At 41.4% G+C, this 18,473-nt stretch overlaps 1 long non-coding RNA gene across 1 annotated transcript; it reads left to right on the top strand.

Moving 5' to 3' along the window:
* The first annotated feature begins 2,377 nt into the window (after positions 1 to 2,377).
* On the top strand, positions 2,378 to 11,847 carry LOC128109517 (uncharacterized). The gene is made up of 3 exons (XR_008217832.1): positions 2,378 to 2,459; positions 5,698 to 5,774; positions 6,132 to 11,847. It is a non-coding gene; the product is annotated as an uncharacterized LOC128109517 (long non-coding RNA).
* Positions 11,848 to 18,473: the final 6,626 nt, after the last annotated feature.

The following is an 18,473-nucleotide window of genomic DNA, read 5'->3' as shown; positions in this document are numbered from 1 at the left end:
TCTTGCCCGTATTTGTTATTTTTTGACTTGTTGGTAATAGTCATTCTAACTAGGATAAGTTCTTACTGTGGCTTTGAGTTGAATCTCTTTAATAATTAGTAGTTTAAACATTTTTAAACTTTTTGTCTCAATTATTTGTTTTGTTTGTAGCTGGCTTTAACTGTTACATAAAAACATGAAATTTGTACATATTAATCAGGAGCCATGTGATGTTACAATACTCAAAGAAGTCGTGTGATGTTTAAATTGGATTAAATATGACTATCTCCTCAAACACTGGCCATGTTACAGCAGGATCTGTCACAGAGTTCCCTTCCAGCTTTTTAAAGTGCACAGTGCATTATGGTTGTCATAGTCATGTCACCGTACTACACTACACCTGAACTGCTCGCTAACATCTTAGATGTCCTTTTATGAAATATATCTACTTCAGGCATCTGCCTATTTTTAATCAGACTATCTGAGCACCTTGCTAGTAGCCCATTCACTTGAGATTTTTCTTTGCTTCTTTATTTCACTGATGTCTCTATTAGAAATGTTCTTACTGCAGCCCATGAGCATCGGTGCTTTGAGTCTCCATTGCTGGGTCTCTTGACACACTTGGTAGTTTACCTTTAAAGTTCTTCTTGATCTGTTGGTTATTTAGAAGCGTGTCCCCATGATTCTGAGTCCTAGTTCCACTCTACTGTGGTGGGGAACACCGGCTACAGATTCAGTCTTGTTAAATTTGTAATGACTCTTTGTGATCTGATAATTGATGCATCCTTGAGAGCCTTCCAGACACACTTGGGAGGAATAATGTATTTTTCCCTCTGGTGGGCAGTGCCCGGTGTATGCACTTCACATTATTTTTATTTGATGTGTAATGTAGCTAAGGTTTTCTTACAGATGTTCTGTTGGATGACGTGTCTGTTGTTGAAGGTAGGGTACTGAGGCTCCCTGCTATTGTAGTACGCTAGACTCTGTTCAGATCTATCAGCATGGTTTGAAAATGTAAGTGTCACGATGCTGGGCACATTATTGTATCTCTCCAGTGAAGGCAACCTTAATCATCATATAATGATGCTTTGTGTCTCTTTTTATACTTTTAATGTAACATCTATTTTATTTCACCAATACAAGTATGGTAGCTATTCCTATTTTCTTTTGGATTCCATTTTCATTAAGTATCTTTTTCTACCCTCTCAGTGTGAATCTGTGTGTGCCTGGCCTCCTTGTCCTTAATGATAGTTCTTTACTGGATAGCTGGAATATACTAATACATGGACTACTATTGTCCATGCTGGAAAACAGATATGCACTCTGTAATTGTTAACGTGTACCCTTGTTACTACAAGGTTAGCCCCTAACAAAATTAAGTCAGAGATGGAAGAAAAGATAATTGGGACAGAAGCTAACATAAATAGGTATTGAGGTTTAGGCTTTGATCCTAAAAAGAGTCCTGAAGATTACTCTATATTTCTATTCAATCAAAGAGCATTTACAGGGCATCTATATTCTACACAGTGATCTGAGGCTGTGTGTGTGTGTGTGTGTGTGTGTGTGTGTGTGTGTGTGTGTGTGTGTGTGTATGTGTATTGTGGGGAGGACAAATTACATCTTGCTGTAGAACGCTAAATAAAGGAAAAGAATAATAGGAATCTAGAGTCATTTATTACCACAACAGTAAAGAAAAGATTGCTCCCAAATAATGCTCTTAGGGAAAAGTGACATCAGCTCTTAGTAATCCCAGACCCTGAGAAATAGATGCAAGAGATTCAGGAATTCAAGACCACCCTCTCCATAGTGAGTTTGAAACCAGCCTAGCCTATATGAGATCCTGTCTCAAAGAAACAAAACAAATTTTTAAGAAAGTAACTAACAAAGAAAATGTACTAAGGGTGTAAACTTCTTAAACTGAGAGACAGCAGAGGCACAGAAACAATACAACAAAGTTCATTCATTGATTAATGTATTCTTTTCAGCAGAGGCAGGCGGATCTCTGTGAGTTCAAGGCCAGCCTGGGCTACAGAGCGAGTTCCAGGAAAGGCACAAAGCTACACAGAGAAACCCTATCTCGAAAAACCAAAAAAAGAAAGAAAAAGAAAGAAAGAAAGAAAGAAAGAAAGAAAGAAAGAAAGAAAGAAAGAAAGAAAGAAATGATGAGCCAGGTGCTATATGAATATTGAAGATACAAGAATGAGCCCTGTTTGTATGGGCTTCATCATCAATTAGGAAAGTACAGGGAAACATAAATATAAATTATAAAGTATAATGGGAGTGTACAGGGAGCACCTGGTTATTTATGAGACAAGCTTTGGGGGAACGTTTTGAGAGAGGCTGTGGGAAAGAAAGTAAACAATTATTGCAGAGACAAAAAGAATGCTTCTTTTTATCCAGAGTGTGCTGACCCCTTGTGACGGAGAGCCTGCAGCTGAACAGCTGTCCATACTGGTGGGCCTGCCTTGCCAGGAATTAAGGTAAGGCTCCAGTGTGAACCTGGCATACTCAGAAAGTATCCCATGCACAGGGAAGGAGGTGATTTGCTGGTGTTGGGCTGAGAGGGAAAGAGGAGAAGAGTAATCTCCGTGGGGATCATGAACCAATAGCTGATGCTCGCAGGGATCTGATATCACGGATATAGCCTTAAGCCCTACAAATCAAAAGCGTTGTCTATAGTGAATTTGGTCTGGTCATGTCTGCTAGCTTAGATCTCACAAGTGCCCATGTATCAACCCGCCATTCACAAATTCTTTACAACCTGAGTTACAATCACTGTGAGCTAGATCCTGTGGAAATTCAAATCACAGAAACACTGTAAAACTCAAGTTACTAGACTGACCAGAGAAAGACTATAAAGTAAGCATAATGTTTCTAAATTTAAAACTATTTCAAGTATCATGAAAGCATATAAGAAAATATCAAAACCAACCAAGCAAATGCCAAGAAAGAGCATATCTATAAATAAACAACCCGACAGATAATTGCACATGTTCAGGACAGATGACTTTTTCTCTCCAGAGGCCTGGTTCTTAATTGCTAGCATGGGGATAGCTTCCCATCGAGGTAGTCCACAGTGTTATCTCCTCTAATTATGTCTTACTCTCTTCCCTCACCTTAGGCTATTTCAAATGTCTGAAAAAGAAAAACTAGAAACTAAAATAATAGCATGAGAGCTCTAGAATATACTGCTTCCCCAAGCAGTATTGCATCAGCAAGTCCACCAGCCTCCACTCGTCCACGGTCTGTGCCCCTCCGTGTTTTCTGAAGGCTGCCTGCTGGTGCATTTGGAGTTCTTCGAAGGGACACAGAATTAAATGGGCATGAATCATTGACTTTCCCCACTGACAAGAATGTTGACCTTTGATATTGGTTTCTTTTTTGTCACAGTAGCCTACTTAGAAGTCAAGGTTTCATGAAACCCTTTTTGGAACTCCAATATTAATGAAAAATGCATGAACTCACATGTTGCATAAGTCCAGCAGGAAAGTGTTAGCAATACTTTCTATTTATTCCCCCATCTGCCCGCATGATTCATAATTCCCCTCTGTCCCTCTTCACTGGTGAAATCTATACCAAATACATTTGTGATGATTACATAAACCCTTCTCTGCCTGGTCATTTCAAAGTTAGAACCATAGACACTATGTGTAAGAAACCCTCCATCAAGTAAGCAGCCAATGAAAATTCCTCAGTACCCATAGACTTCTAACCCAGGGGTCCTAATGGCAATTCTACCTGCTAAGGGGGCCCAAAGACAGTCTAATGCCACAGTCTATGGAACAGTGCTGCCACCTACTGGCTGGAGGCTAAGGGTGCCAAAGCAGGATGGGGTGGGGGTGGTCCTAGAGTTCTGGGGACAGTCCTCCCAAAAGTTATTTAGACATCAATAGTGCAGAAAGTTGTTGTGCTAAGTAAGGAATTAAACACTAATCTAGGGGTAGAGTTTAACTCAGATGCAAATGGGAGACTCTAAAAGCTGTACCTGAGCCTGACAGCTAGGTCAGACATTGTGGAATAAGTAAATGCTGCTTTTTATAAACTCGAGGGTGTAGTTTTTTTTTCATTTATGACATATTCAAGAAGGAATAAAGGGCCAGAAGCTGTGCACCTTGGTTCAAGTCAGAGTCTTCTCTTAGCAACATTGAAGACGTTATTTTTCAATGTGCAGATTCCTTCACTTTTCAAGTGAGAATAATAACAGTACATACCCATCGCCAGGTGGCGCTGTGAGGACTGTGTCAGTGAATACTCGCAAAGCACTTAAAACGGTACCAACCATGGACTAACCACTCTGTTAGCGAACCACACGTCTATCCTGCTTCATTCCAATCACTAAAATAAAATTCTACCAAGCAGGACCTGTTCCCTAGTGTCTTAGTCACTGTTCTGATGCTGTGAAGAGACACCACAACCAAGGCAACTCTCATACAGGAAAGCATTTAATTAGGGGCTTCGGTACAGTTTCAGAGGTTCCTCCGTTATCACATGGTGGGGAAAATGGTCACATGTAAGTGACATGGCGCTAGAGAAGTAGCTGGAAGCTCTACCTCCTGGCCCACAGGCAGAGGAAGAGAGACTGGGCCTGGCAGGAGCTTCTGAAACCTCAAAGTCCATCCCCAGTGACACACTTCCTCCAACAAGGCCACACCTCCTAATCCTTCTAATTCTGTCAAAGAGTTCCACTGTCTGGTAACTAAGCATTCAGCTACATGAGCCTATGGAGTCCATTCTTATTCAAACCACCACACCTAGCATCAAAACTTGTAAGAAAGAAAAGAGAATATTTGGTAAGTGAAGTGAATTAGATACAAGAAATGTCCAGTCTGGATCAGCTTGAAAACCACACTCTCAATGGTTTTCAGTTTCAATTATGCTATCATTGTTAAGGTGCTTTTTTAAAATCTGAGCACCCTTAAAATTAAAATTAGAATTATATCACAAACCACTGTAAGCCAGCTACAGCTGTGAGTTAGCTCCATGCTCTGTGCCTCAAGGGTAGTAGCTCTTATTCCTGATACTAGGCAGGAGGAACCTGGATCTGTCGATAAATAAACCACTTAAGGCTGTTTGAGAAAGGGCTTTAAGTTCTAATTGGCATCAAGAACTTCCTCTTGATGTTTCCTAAAGAGACCAGAAAAGTTTCCCTGCCCTGAAATAACCATTCTGCTAAGAAATGTGCTAACCATTCCAAGTCTTGATGAAACAGAAGTGAAAACTGCCTAATCTCCATGATTGGGAGCATATAGATAAATAAATACATTAATTAATTAAAGATAAAAATTGACCTTATGCAGTTAGGTCGCATTATTCATTTTCCGTATAACCTTGATTAATACACAATAAAAGTACGCTTAAATAAACTAACTAGAGCTCCTTCATACATATAAAATAGAAATTCAATTTGTAAAGCATCCATTTGCAAATAGTCTTCTCTGTGCATCATAAAGCATGGGCACATCTCTCCAATAATGGCACACTGATGAAATCAGAAATTCTGGTCACAGTCACCCTCAATAACCAGAATTAATAGTTTTTACCAATCTGATAATCAATGCCAGATACACAGCAAATCTGTTCCTAGCGCTCATCCATGAGAAGTTACTGAAAATCTTAATGACTGTGTTGCACAGAAAGTGATGCTTTCATTAATAATGTATTTTTCATGACATTTTGGTCATACGTGTTTCCACTTCTCTCTTTGCTTCACATGGTTAGCTACAGTTGTCTGTCACACCTCACTTTGGATCCCAACTCCTACTGATGTTTATTCTGATGCCCTGGATGGAGACCAAGTAAGTGCTCATCTTATATGCACAACATTTGTTCACTGAATATCCCATGGTCTTCAATGGAAACTTGGAAGAAGATACATTTCACAGTATCAGCATCCAGTTGGCCAGCATTCATTCAGTCAACAAATATCCAGGGCACTGAAGTTAGAAAAATGGACAACGCAGTTGTGGTATTTTGAATGATAAATGTCCCCCAAAGGCTCAGACCTTTGAACACTTTGTCCCCAGTCGGTGGTGCTGTTTTTGGGTTCTAGGAGGTGTGGCCTTGCTGGAGGAAGTGTGGCACTGGAGGTGGGCTTTGAGAGCTTGAGCCCTCATGCACTTGCAATTCACGTTCTTTCTGTTTCATGCTTTCAGTTGACTATGTGAGCTCTCCTGCCGCTGGCTGCCATGCTGCCCCTGCTATCAGAGACTCTAACCTGTAGTTGGAGTTTTCCTGCCTGGCCCACAGTCAAGACAAATCTCTGTCACCCGCCAGTCCCAAGCCGCTCAAACCCGACCAAGTAAACACAGAGACTTATATTGGTTTCAAACTGTATGGCCGTGGCAGGCTTCTTGCTAACTGTTCTTACAGCTTAAATCAATCCATTTCTATTAATCTATACCTTGCCACGTGGCTTGTGGCTTACCGGTATCTTCACATTCTGTTTCTCATCGTGGCGGCTGGCAGTGTCTCTCTGACTCAGCCTTCCACTTCCCAGCTTTATTCTCCTCCTTGTCCCGCCTACACTTCCTGCCTAGCCAATGGCCAATCAGTGTTTTATTTATTGACTAATTAGCAACACATTTGCCATACAGAACATCCCACAGCACTTCCCCCATTTTTTTTTTCAAAAAGGAAGGTTTTAACCTTAACAAAATAAAATTACATACAATTTGGGAATTTGGGCGTAGCTTCTCTTACTACTTCCTGCTGGAGGGGGTCGCTGTATCTTATGGGGATACAAAGAAAATTTTAGAATTATGGAATAGTCCATGAGGGTGTATCGTCTGAGCCAGTTGCCTTCAAATCATTCTGGATGTTGGATCATCTGGGCCATGGTGTCATCGGAGACCTTTCAGGGGGTCTTGGCTGGTCAAACCTGATGTATCTTAATCTTGAACAAATCCATAGCCTCTGGCTTTCTGTGGAAACAAAAGCAGAGTCTCCTTTCCAAAGTAACATATCCTTATATTCAAATTTTGAAGTCAAGGTACCTTTAAAGTATACATTTTGGCATAACTCAACAGCTTTTACAATCAAATGTTTTTCTGCAGTTAAAAGTCCCAAAGACAACACAATCCAGATTCTCTGTGTAATATCCATTTTTACGTGGCTTATTTTTTATACTACCTTTACTGTCTCTTTAAAGACTTTATTTTTTAAAACTATATATTTGTTTCTATAACTCTATATATCATCTTTTTTGTCTCTTTCAAGCCTACGTATCTTTTATACACATTGTAAACTATTACATCTGAATCTGTCTTATTGTGAATCTATTGCCTTAAACTGCAGCAGCTGTGGCTGCTGGCTCCACCCACCTCAGCTTCCCAACATAACGGTGTTACCTTTTCCACCAGCTCTGGGAGCTATCATGGGTCTATGCTTTTAGCCAAGCAGCGTGTAGTCCAGAAACCCTTTTTTGTTTTGCACTAGCAAAGGCTAAATCCACCATGTAGCTTAATGTGCCACTTGCAGAGGCCTCATTCCCGCCATACTGCAGGTCGAGCACACACTCTAGGAACCCACCAGTAGCTCAAATCAGCAGCTGCCGCTCATTTGAGAGAGACAATTAGGAACTGTTTTTAGCTCCGTTTTAGAATCTTTTCTCAGGTTTTAGGTGGAAACTCTTGCCACCACGTTGGACGCCATTTGTAGTTGGAGTTTTCCTGCCTGGCCCACAGTCAAGACAAATCTCTGTCACCCGCCAGTCCCAAGCCGCTCAAACCCGACCAAGTAAACACAGAGACTTATATTGGTTTCAAACTGTATGGCCGTGGCAGGCTTCTTGCTAACTGTTCTTACAGCTTAAATCAATCCATTTCTATTAATCTATACCTTGCCACGTGGCTTGTGGCTTACCGGTATCTTCACATTCTGTTTCTCATCGTGGCGGCTGGCAGTGTCTCTCTGACTCAGCCTTCCACTTCCCAGCTTTATTCTCCTCCTTGTCCCGCCTACACTTCCTGCCTAGCCAATGGCCAATCAGTGTTTTATTTATTGACTAATTAGCAACACATTTGCCATACAGAACATCCCACAGCACTAACCTTCGGGAACCATGAGCCAAAACAAGCTCTTCTGTAAGCTGTGTTGATCGTGGCTTTTGTCTCTGCAACAGGGAAGTCATTCATACAGCAGTAGAGTTCCCTGCCATCTCAGAAGTTGCAATTTTCAACCAAATAGACAGACATATTGTATTATATTAGCTGACGATAACTACCATGGAGAAAACAGTGGAGACTCAGAGGAGACAGGGCGATGTGTGGTTGCAATGTACTTAGTGTGGTCATGCTCAGTGACCAAGAGCACTTGAACCCAGACCTGAGAGAGGATAGTCTAGCCACACAGGCATCAGGAGGGGGAACATTCTAGGCGGAGAGGAAGGCACGCACACAGGGTCTGATGTCAGAAAGGACTTGCTGGTTTGGGGATTGTGTGGATGGTGCAGTGCTTACAAGGGGCAACCTAGCAGGAAGTGAATTAAAGATGTAGCTCAGAGTTCAGCCCACAGCTCAGTGGTGGAGTGTTTGCCTAACATGCACAAGGCCCTGGGATCCATTCCCCCAGGAGAAGCAGCTGGGTCCAATGAGCACCAGTGAGCAACATCTTTGAATGAATCATTTCTGTGATTTGTCTCACCACCCAGTATTGACTTCTTGCCTTAACAAAATGACTTCCGTTGCTCGGTGCTGCGGAGTGTGCTAGGATTGCCCCATTGCAATCAGAGGAAAGTCTGATGACTGCTCACTGGGTAGTGACTCACATCATTCCTTCTATCTGAGTGAGCGTTCCACACCTGTGTCCCTCTCGCCTCCACAGACAGGATTCAGGAGCAATCACTTTTGTTCAACAGTTCTCCTCTTCTTTACTTAAAGGAACTCTGGAGTTGGAATCAGAAAGCCTGGGACTATACTTTCCAAAACATGAATCTTTAGATTATTCTTCCAATTTGTGACAGGTCAGATAATTCTACTTTTCTAATTCGTGAATGAGGACAACATTATCTACTCTTCAAGAGTTTTATAAGAAATTGGATTATTTCAAAAAACAATTAAATGATACCTAGTACATAGAAAATGCTAAATAAACAGTTTTAGTATTTTAAATGTGTATCTAGATGCTTGACCGCTTGATGAAATGCCTACGTAATCAACAGATCTATCTGCCCTACTTGCTATGGAAACTCTTCTAAATTGAGTTTGCATTATGGTCACTTACACCTGTGCCCATGCTCGCATAGTGTGTGTTTCTTGAGAGCCGTTGCAAACACGTGGTTTTATACCCAACTCTTCACAACCTGTCTGAAGAGGGAGGAAGGTGCTCAATACTTGCTGGGAGTGTGAGCGACTGAGCCTCCCAGGTTTCTTCAGTTGGCTCAGGTAGTCCTCCACCAGCCTTTCACAACATCGACAAAGCAAGATGGTACATGATGGATGGCTCCATGTCCTCTACCCCACCTATGTATCTCCAGTTAGATTTCCCAGGAAGTCTGCCTTTGAGATAATTCATCTTCTAACAAGTCCAACTGTCTTCTGGTATGGCTCAGACATTCACAGTGACCTTGCCTACTTTTCTTTTGATTTGTTTTATTTTTGATTACGTGGATGTGAGTGTGTGTGTGTGTGTGTGTGTGTGTGTGTGTGTGTGTGTGTGTGTGTTTCTGTGCACATGAATGAAGGTGCCTGTGGAGACCAGAAGGCATGAGACACCATAGAACTAGAGTTGTGAGCCACCCAAAATAGATGCTGGGAACCAAACTCTGGTCAAAAGAAGAGCAAGCACTCTTAACTACTGAGCCATCTCTCCAGCCCCATAGACTGTTCATCTTACATGGAACTCATGACTAGAGGAAGTGTGATGGAATTGAATGGCTGTAAACATCTTACTAGCAGAGACTTGCAAGTACATTTGAATTTAACAGATTCCAGCCATTAGCATATAAGTCCTTGGTAAATATTAGATGTTGAGCCCACCTTGTCACACTGTAGTTCCTGACTCTTGTTTCCTTTGAAATCTGGAATAGGACAGTATATCTTGGGAAACCAAATCAGCTGTTTGGCATGTCTGATATGATGGACAATGTTGTTTAATATTATCTTTCTAGAAGTTTCCTGAGTTGATGCTTTTGTTCCCAAGTCTCTTTGCCCAAATATATGCATCCTCACATTCTTCCAGGAGCAAAGTCAAGGGCTGCAGAGTTTTCTGAATCTGGTGTTAACATTGCCGAGGGGATGCTTTCTCTGAGGCTATTGAGTACTGTTATAGTCATGTTTCTGCAACTGTAAATGACTGAGATACTGTGTGTAAGAAAACACGGTGAACTCCTCTAGCATAGTATGGCCCTTCCCTTAACAAATCACAATTCACTGAGAAAATGTGAAATGGAAATTCTTAAGTGAGTAAAGAGCACCACAGTGTGGTTCTAGTAAGTAAGAGCACATAAATGCTCAATATCACATATAAAAGACACTCTCCAGTAAAGGTCTATGTCCTCTGGTTCTTAGTCCTTCCAACTCCTTTTCCATGATGAACCCAGGACCTCACACAGGCTAGGTAAATGCTCTACCACTAAAACACACCATCAGGTCCCCACATCTGTGCCAGTGTGGATGACACCAGAGAGCAGTGGAAAAAAACACAATTTGTTTTTGATGAATTTTGGGTCACACAGTGTCATGGTCTGTTTAGGTAGCAATATTTCCATGTATTTGGGCAAGCTTAATCTCTGCTTCCCTGTAGCAGGTACTATTCCTATGCTCCATGCAGTTTATGGCATGCTTGGGAGGCAGACAACACTCTTAGGAAGTGGAGAGATGCTCAGGCAGGAAGTGCAGAGATACTCAGAGGCAGCTGGTTTTGTTCTGAGGGTGCAGGGCAATGGGTACCACTCAGAAAGGAGGATCTAGACAAAATTCAAGGTACAGACTGAGAAAGTTTTAGAAATTGGGAAGTGATTCTGTGTGACGTGTTGTGCAGGCCACTCACTTTTAGGTCTTAGTGTTCCATTCTCTTCCTACATATCTTCACAGTGTCATTGGGAAACAAACTGGCTCTTTTCAATCATGTCACGTTCTCATCAGACAACAGCAATCTGATTTTCAAAAGCATGCCTCATATTATTGTAGTGCGATCACATAATGTCATGTGCTTATTCTCCAGTGCAAGATAGAGTCTGAAGTCTATCCCCTTGGAGAAATGCAGTTGCTCTGAAAGACACACTCACGAAGGAGGTATCAGTGCAGAGAAAAGCCTCTGACTTTGTCTGCGGGTTTGGTGTTCTGCCACTTCACTGACAGTGTTTATCAGATCTGAAATTTTCGGGTGACATCTGTGGGGTCTTTAAATAAAGACAATATCAGCAAATAGTGGTGGCTGGACTTCTTCCTTTCCAATTTTATATTTTTCTTGCCTTATTGCTCTAAGACTTTGAGTGCTAAGTAGAATAAGGGTGAGGAGAGTGTTGTTTTATCTCATTCCAGCTGTTAAATGGGAAATGCTCTCCATTTTCCCCCTTTACTATAATGTTGGCTACATTTTTTGTCATATTTAGCCTTTATTAAATTGAGGTTGGTTCCATCTAATCCTGGTTTCTTCAGGTCTTTGATCATTAAGGTATGTTGAACTTTCTCAAATGCTTTTTCTGCAACTATGGAGATGATCATGTGATTTCTGTCTTTAAGTCTATTAATATGGTATATTTATTGATTTGTGTGCGTTGAACAAACTTTGCTTCCCTGTGAGGAAACCAATTTGATCAAGCATGTGACCTTCAGGTGACCTTGAATTTGTTTTGCAAGTACTGTTGGGAATTTTTGTTTATTTATTTGAGGATTTTCTATATTTGTTAGGGAAATTGGTCTGTAGTTTTGTGTGTGTGTGTGTGTGTGTGTGTGTGTGTGTGTGTGTGTGTGTGTGTGTGTGCCTTTCTCTTTTGGAGAACAGTTTACAAAAGGTTAGTATTAGATCTTCCTTTTATGTATGGTAGAACTCAGCAATGACCCTAGTCATGATCGGGCCTTTTTTGTTGAGAACATTTTAACTACTGATCAGTTCTGTGGTTTGTTTTGGGTCTTTTTAAATTGTTCATGTCTTATAGCTTTAAATTTGATAGTCATATGCATTTAAAAATTTATTTCTTCTAGATTTTTTTTCCAACATGTAGGTTATGCTTTCAAAGTATTACTGAGTGTTGTTCTGGCTTTCGCTGGAGTCTACTTAACAATTCTCCTTCATCTCTCATTTTATTAATTTGGGTTCTCTCCTCTGTCTGTCTGTCTGTCTTAGTTGATTTCCATTGCTGTGAAGAGACACCATGACCATGGCAACTCTTATAAAAGAAGCCATTTAACTGGGGCTTGCTTACAGTTTCAGAGGTTTAGCCCATTGTCATCACAGTGGGGAGCGTGTCAGCATGCAGCATAGCACTGGAGAAGTAGTTGAGAGTTCTGCCTCTGGATCCTCAGGCAGCAGGAAGAGTGAGAGCCACTGGGCTTGGCATGGGCTTTTTGAAACCTCAAAGCCCACCCCAGTGACACACTTCCTCCAACAAGGCCACACCTCCTAATCCTTTCAGATAGTCCTCTTCCTGGTGACCAATCATCCAAATCTATGATGCTATTAGAGGCCATTCTTATTCAAACCATCCAGACTGGATCCAGACTATCTATCTATCTGTATGTCTATCTATCTATTTATCTTTCATCTATCTATCTATCTGTCTGTATGTCTGTCTATCTATTTATCTATCATCTATCTATTTATCTATCATCTGTCTGTCTATCGATATATAGAGATGTAGAGATTTAAAATACATATTTATCCTCTCTCTCTCTGCTAAGGGCTTGGCAATCTTTTTAATCTTTTCAAAAATCCAACTTTTTGTTTGGTTAGTTCTACGAGATCTATTTTTTGTTTATTTCATTTATTTCTGCCTTGGTCTTTATCACTTCTTGCAGTCTACTGGGTTTGGATTTGGCTTCTTGTTTTTCTGACGCTTTGAGGTTATTTATTTGAGATCATTGCTTTCTTCACTCATTTGCGATCTCTCGAATATTTTAGAGTAAGTAGTTATAGATATAAACTTTCCTCTTAGACTGACTCAGCTGTGTCCCAGAGGTTCTGGTAGGCAGTGTACTCATTCTCACCTGATTCTAGAAATGTGCAAATGGCCTCCTCCATGGTTTCTCCAATGACTCACTCACTGTTCATTCAAAAGTGCATTGTTCAATCTCCAAGTATTTGTGTATTTGTGTGTATGAGGGAAGAGGGTATCCTTGCCAGGTGTATTCCACTGTGGTTTGAAAGCATATTCATGAGGTAACTCAGGCTCTGTGGAAAGATCAATCAGAATTAGATATGTAGGAAAATGCTATAAAAACCTGCCACTCTGTGGAAATTAAAAATCAAACTTAAAAATTTAAAGGTGGCTATAAAACAATTTTTGGAAGAACGTTTCCATCTAGTGGTCAAGTTGAGAACTTCACTTAGGCACAATACTGGTTTCTAAAAATGTGTCTGTTTTATAGTTTCCTATTCAGTAAGAGTTATAATTTCTTTTTGTGCTCAGTTATCAGGCTTCCAAAAATGTTTCCTTGTATTTGACCAGATTCCCAAAGAAGCAATTTCTCCAGGGAAAAGCGAGCTGTGCATTTGTCAAACAGTTAGTAAACTTTCTCTCAGTCGACACCAAAACTCTGGGCATGGCCCACTTCCTTGCACATACACCTGTCTGCACCTGGATAATTTAATAATGTTATAGACCCTTGAAGACTGAGCAACCAGCACAAATAGTCAAACCCTGCCAGTGTCTTACATCTGCCCATCCTCTGCCCAGGTTCTAATACTATAATGGTCTTATTAATTAAAAAAAAAACCCAGAGCCAGATATTGGGATAAAAACCTGAGAGATCAGAGGAATAGTAAAAGCTACAGCCAACCTCACCTTACAGACACCTCAGTCTCCAAAGAGATCTACTTCCTGTATACCCACACCTATTTGCCTTTCTGTTCTGCAATCTCACTTCCTCTCTCCACCCAGCTACATCACTTCCTGTCTGTCTGTACAGACCTCTGGACCTTGGTTAGTGCTGAGATTAAAGGTATGTGCCACCATGCCTGGCTCTGTTCCCAGTGTGGCCTTGAACTTACAGGGATCCAGATGGATCTCTGCCTCCCGAGTGATAGGATTAAAGGCATGTGCTACCATTGCCTGACTTCTATGTTTAATATAGTGGCTGGCTTTTTCCTCTGATCCTCAGATAAGCTTTATTAGGGAGCACAATATTTTGGGGACACAATATATCAGCACACCTCACTCTCCCTTCCAGGGGCTTTATCTGATTTTTCTCTTAGGGAATCATTTATGTTTCAGTTGTTTACCTTAATGTTATATCCGGAGAGCTCATGGAGCTGCGTGTCCTCTTAGCTCATTCCTTCTCCATGGTTCACTCCTTCTCCATGGTTCACTTCTTCTCCATGGTTCACTCCTTCTCCGTGGCTCACTCCTCTATGGTTCACTCCTTTTCTGTGGCTCACTCCTTCTCCATAGCCCACTCCTCCAGGACCACACCCTCATTCTTCCTCTGTTGACTCATGCTTCACTCCTCTAATCTCCTTGGCGATGGTATTTGGCTTTTTTTCCCCATTAATTTTGCTCTTATACCCAAATACTGGGCAAGTTCCATGGATCATCTCCCAATAATACTTTCTTGCTGGTCATGCATGCAACTTGCTGGTCTCTTAAAATGCCATCCCATTCCTTGACCCTTGGTCATGCTATTCCTTGTCAGGACCTCCTTCTATTCACCCAAAGCAGGGATCCATGAGAGACCAAGGAAGAGATTTATCCAAGTCCAGCTTTATCCATGTCCAGCTTGGTGAACTAGTGACATTTTGTTGTTGTTGTTGTTGTTGTTGTTGTTATTTGGGGTTATTTTTTTCCTTACATACAGGAGCATGAATAAGAGGTTGCTTACAGGAGCTTGGGTAGTTCTGAAATGGATGTGAGATATGTCACTAAAAAGTTCCCCCGCAAGCACAACCTTACCGAAGCTGCATACATGGATCCCACATCCTGTCAACCCATACTCCTCCATACCCTTGAGACTGCATGAAGCTGGGATGGATGCATGGAGGAACTTGTGTGACTGGACAATTGTGTGAAAAAGATACAGGCCTGCTGAGAGCTCCTTATAGTAAAATACAAACACAGAGAAGTTGGGACCAAGTGGTCTGGACTCTGGGATGGACAAGCTGCATCATCCATTTTATTATATACAATAGAACTGGGAAGTGGGGTTATTGAATACAGCTGAACATGGAGGCTATGTTACTATATATATCTGAAGAAGGAGGCAGGGTGATTATATACAGGTGAAAAGGAAGCAGGTTTAGCTAACCTGAGCAGGAATGGTATCTGTAGAGGAACAATGTAACATCTGGGGTGAGAAAGCTATGGTGGAGATTTTCTGCACACACTCTCGACACTCACATTCAGACCTGGGGAAGGCTTTGCCGCCCCATGCATCTGAGGCACTGGTCCTTGACATGGCTACACTTGTGTCAATGATGCACATTGACTAAGGGTTTCACTCACTCCCTACAGTTTTTAAAATCACATTATACAACTGAAATATATTTTTCTGTAATTTGCTTATAGTTAGCTCTTCTATCTGCCCTCATCACAAAGTTGTAAATTCATAGGCTAAAGATTTTCTCTTTATCATGACTTTGTCCAACATAACACCTAGTACATGCATAAACATATGTGCATGAAAAATAGTAAAAACAAAAAAACAAGAAGACAGATGCTAAGGGAAGCTCATGTTTTCCCAGAAGATTGAGGATCACAGGTGTAGTGGTATTTGCTCCACCCATGACGTTGAGTTCTAAGGTCCAAAGGAGGAGGTGCTTCTTGCCATTGTAGAAAGAAGGGTCATATGTTTCCTTTATTTATTTACTTATTTTATCCTGACATGATGGACACCAGACAGCCTGAGAATTGAACCCAGTTCCTCTGGAATATCAGTCAGTGCTCTTAACCACTGAGCCATCTCTCTCCTCTTAAAAGATCAGGGACAACAGCAAGAAGCACTGCCTCCTTTGGGCTGTATAGCTCAAGGTCATGGACGGAGCAAATACCACTACACACAGGAATGCAGAATTTTTACAACAGAGGTGTTTACTCCTCAAGTACTTTACAGACAAAGAAAATGGGTGTGGCAATGTAATAGTAAGGAGGACCCATATGAAAAACAAAATGAGGTGGGATTCAGTTGCGATTCCATCCACTCTGTCAGAGGGCTGGTGAATGGGAAGACAGGAAAGTCTCTGTGAAGACATGGAGCTCAGAGGAAGATCAGAGTAGGTCAGTAGATACAGAAAGGTATGAGGACCAGAAAAACAGGAAGGGCGAACACCGGTAGTTTTCAAAAAGAATTAGATAGAGATTGACATATTGAAGATGAGGGGTGTCTTAAAGGAATGCCAGGCCTCAGGGAACATCAGGAACAAGCCTCCAGGAAGGTGTTTAGAGCTGAGTAATTTCAGATTATAACAGGGATCACAGCATGCAGGATTTGTATTTCTTTTGTTTGTTCAATTTTTAATATTTTTTTATTCTGAGAATTTTATATGATGTATGTGTTTACCCCTTTCCCAACTCCTCTCATAATCATCCTCTCCCACCTTCTTTTCCCAGGCCACATAACTTTGAGATTTCTTCTTCCCCCAACTCCCATCAAGGCCAGCTAATCATGTGTGATGTGTGGTTACCCACTAGAACTCACACCACTAAAGAAAACGGACTCTCCTGACACTAAGAACATCTTATCTAATATCGCCTCAGCTAATCATGGAACTTTTGCCCATCTTCCCACCTCTACACTGAGATTTTTTTCCGACTGGGGCTTGCACAGGTCTTGTGCAGGTTGTCACTGTTAGTTTTATGTGCCAGCTATGTTATTCATCAAGTGGCACTGTTTACTGTTCAAGAAAAGCTACTAGGTATGACAAAGCCCATTATAAGAGTTTAGTAAGGAAAGATGTGCTTAGGCCTATGGAGATTATTCAGGGAGAGAGAGGAGGAAGAAGAAGAAGAAGAGGGGAGGAGTCTGTGACCCGCTTTTTATGGATTCCCCTGCACATGTGCATATGGGCTTACATAGTTACACCATGCATGCACATAGATTACATGATCATGCTGCATGCGAATTATGTAATCACGCAGCACATGGATTACGTAGGACGTAAGGGATGACTAAGCCTCTTGCTTGTCTACTGGACAGTGCATGTGTGGTCGTGTAGCAACAGTTACAGTTGCTATGAGTTTGTATGTTCAGCTGTCCTGATGTATTTGGAAAACACTGTTTCTTTGATGTTAACCACCACCTCTTGGTCTTACAATATTTCTGTTCCCTCTTTCTCAAAGATCCCTGAGCTTTGATGGAAGGGATGTGATAAACATGCCCCATTTGGGACTAAGGACTCCACAGTCTTTTATTCTCTACACATTGACCAGTGGGGAGTCTCTGTGTTGCCATCTACTGGGAGCAGCTTCTCTGATGAGGGTTGAGGGATGCTCTGATCTATGGGTACTATGGTAAGTCATGGGGAGTCGTTTTCAACAAGACACATCCACTGGTTTAGTGGTGGCATAAATGCTTTGGGAATAACCAACCACTTCATGATTGGATCTAAAGCCTGTTCCCTGTGACAGAACCCATACCAGACACTGTGAAAGGGGCCATTAACCTGTAGCCACATTTGTCATAGGCCCTAGGGGAGAAGCCAATACTGCTAAATGGAACTATAGATCACAAAGGTATCCTGACCTAGAGTGGCAACAGGTAAATAAAAGGAGACAACGGAAATATATGCTTTGTAATACAGGAACAAATAATATAAAATACGCCAACGTGGATTCCTTTTCTTGTGTTTTAAAACAGGCAACAGTGCTTGACTCTTTTGCCTTACTCAAACTATTCCAAGTCTTCTAAGCATTTTCGGAGTAGTGATTTGTAGCTAGAGTTTTCCTGCCTGGCCCACAGTCAGGACAAATCTCTCTCACCTGCTAGTCCCACAGCCACTCAGACCCGACCAAGTAAACACAGAGACTTACATTGCTTACAAATTGTATGGCCATGGCAGGCTTCTTGCTAACTGTTCTTACAGCTTAAATTAATCCATTTCCATTAATCTATACCTTGCCACATGGCTCGTAGTTTACCGGCATCTTCACATGCTGTTTCTCATCATGGCGACTGGCAGTGTCTCTCTGACTCAGCCTTCCACTTCCCAGCTTTATTCTCCTCCTTGTCCCGCCTATACTTCCTGCCTGGCCAATGGCCAATCAGTGTTTTATTTATTGACTAATTAGCAACACATTTGCCATACAGAACATCCCACAGCAGTGATCAGGTAGAACAACCATGGTTAGATAGATGATTTAATATAGACAAATAAGAATGAAGGAGCTAAAACAAAGTCCTCTCAAT

This window comes from Peromyscus californicus, unplaced genomic scaffold (genome assembly GCF_007827085.1).
Source record: "Peromyscus californicus insignis strain IS unplaced genomic scaffold, ASM782708v3 Scaffold_14__1_contigs__length_90479793_seg_2, whole genome shotgun sequence".
Taxonomy (NCBI): domain Eukaryota; kingdom Metazoa; phylum Chordata; class Mammalia; order Rodentia; family Cricetidae; genus Peromyscus; species Peromyscus californicus.
Note: the sequence above shows the minus strand (reverse complement) of the source record. Positions and strands in the feature narration are given on the sequence as shown.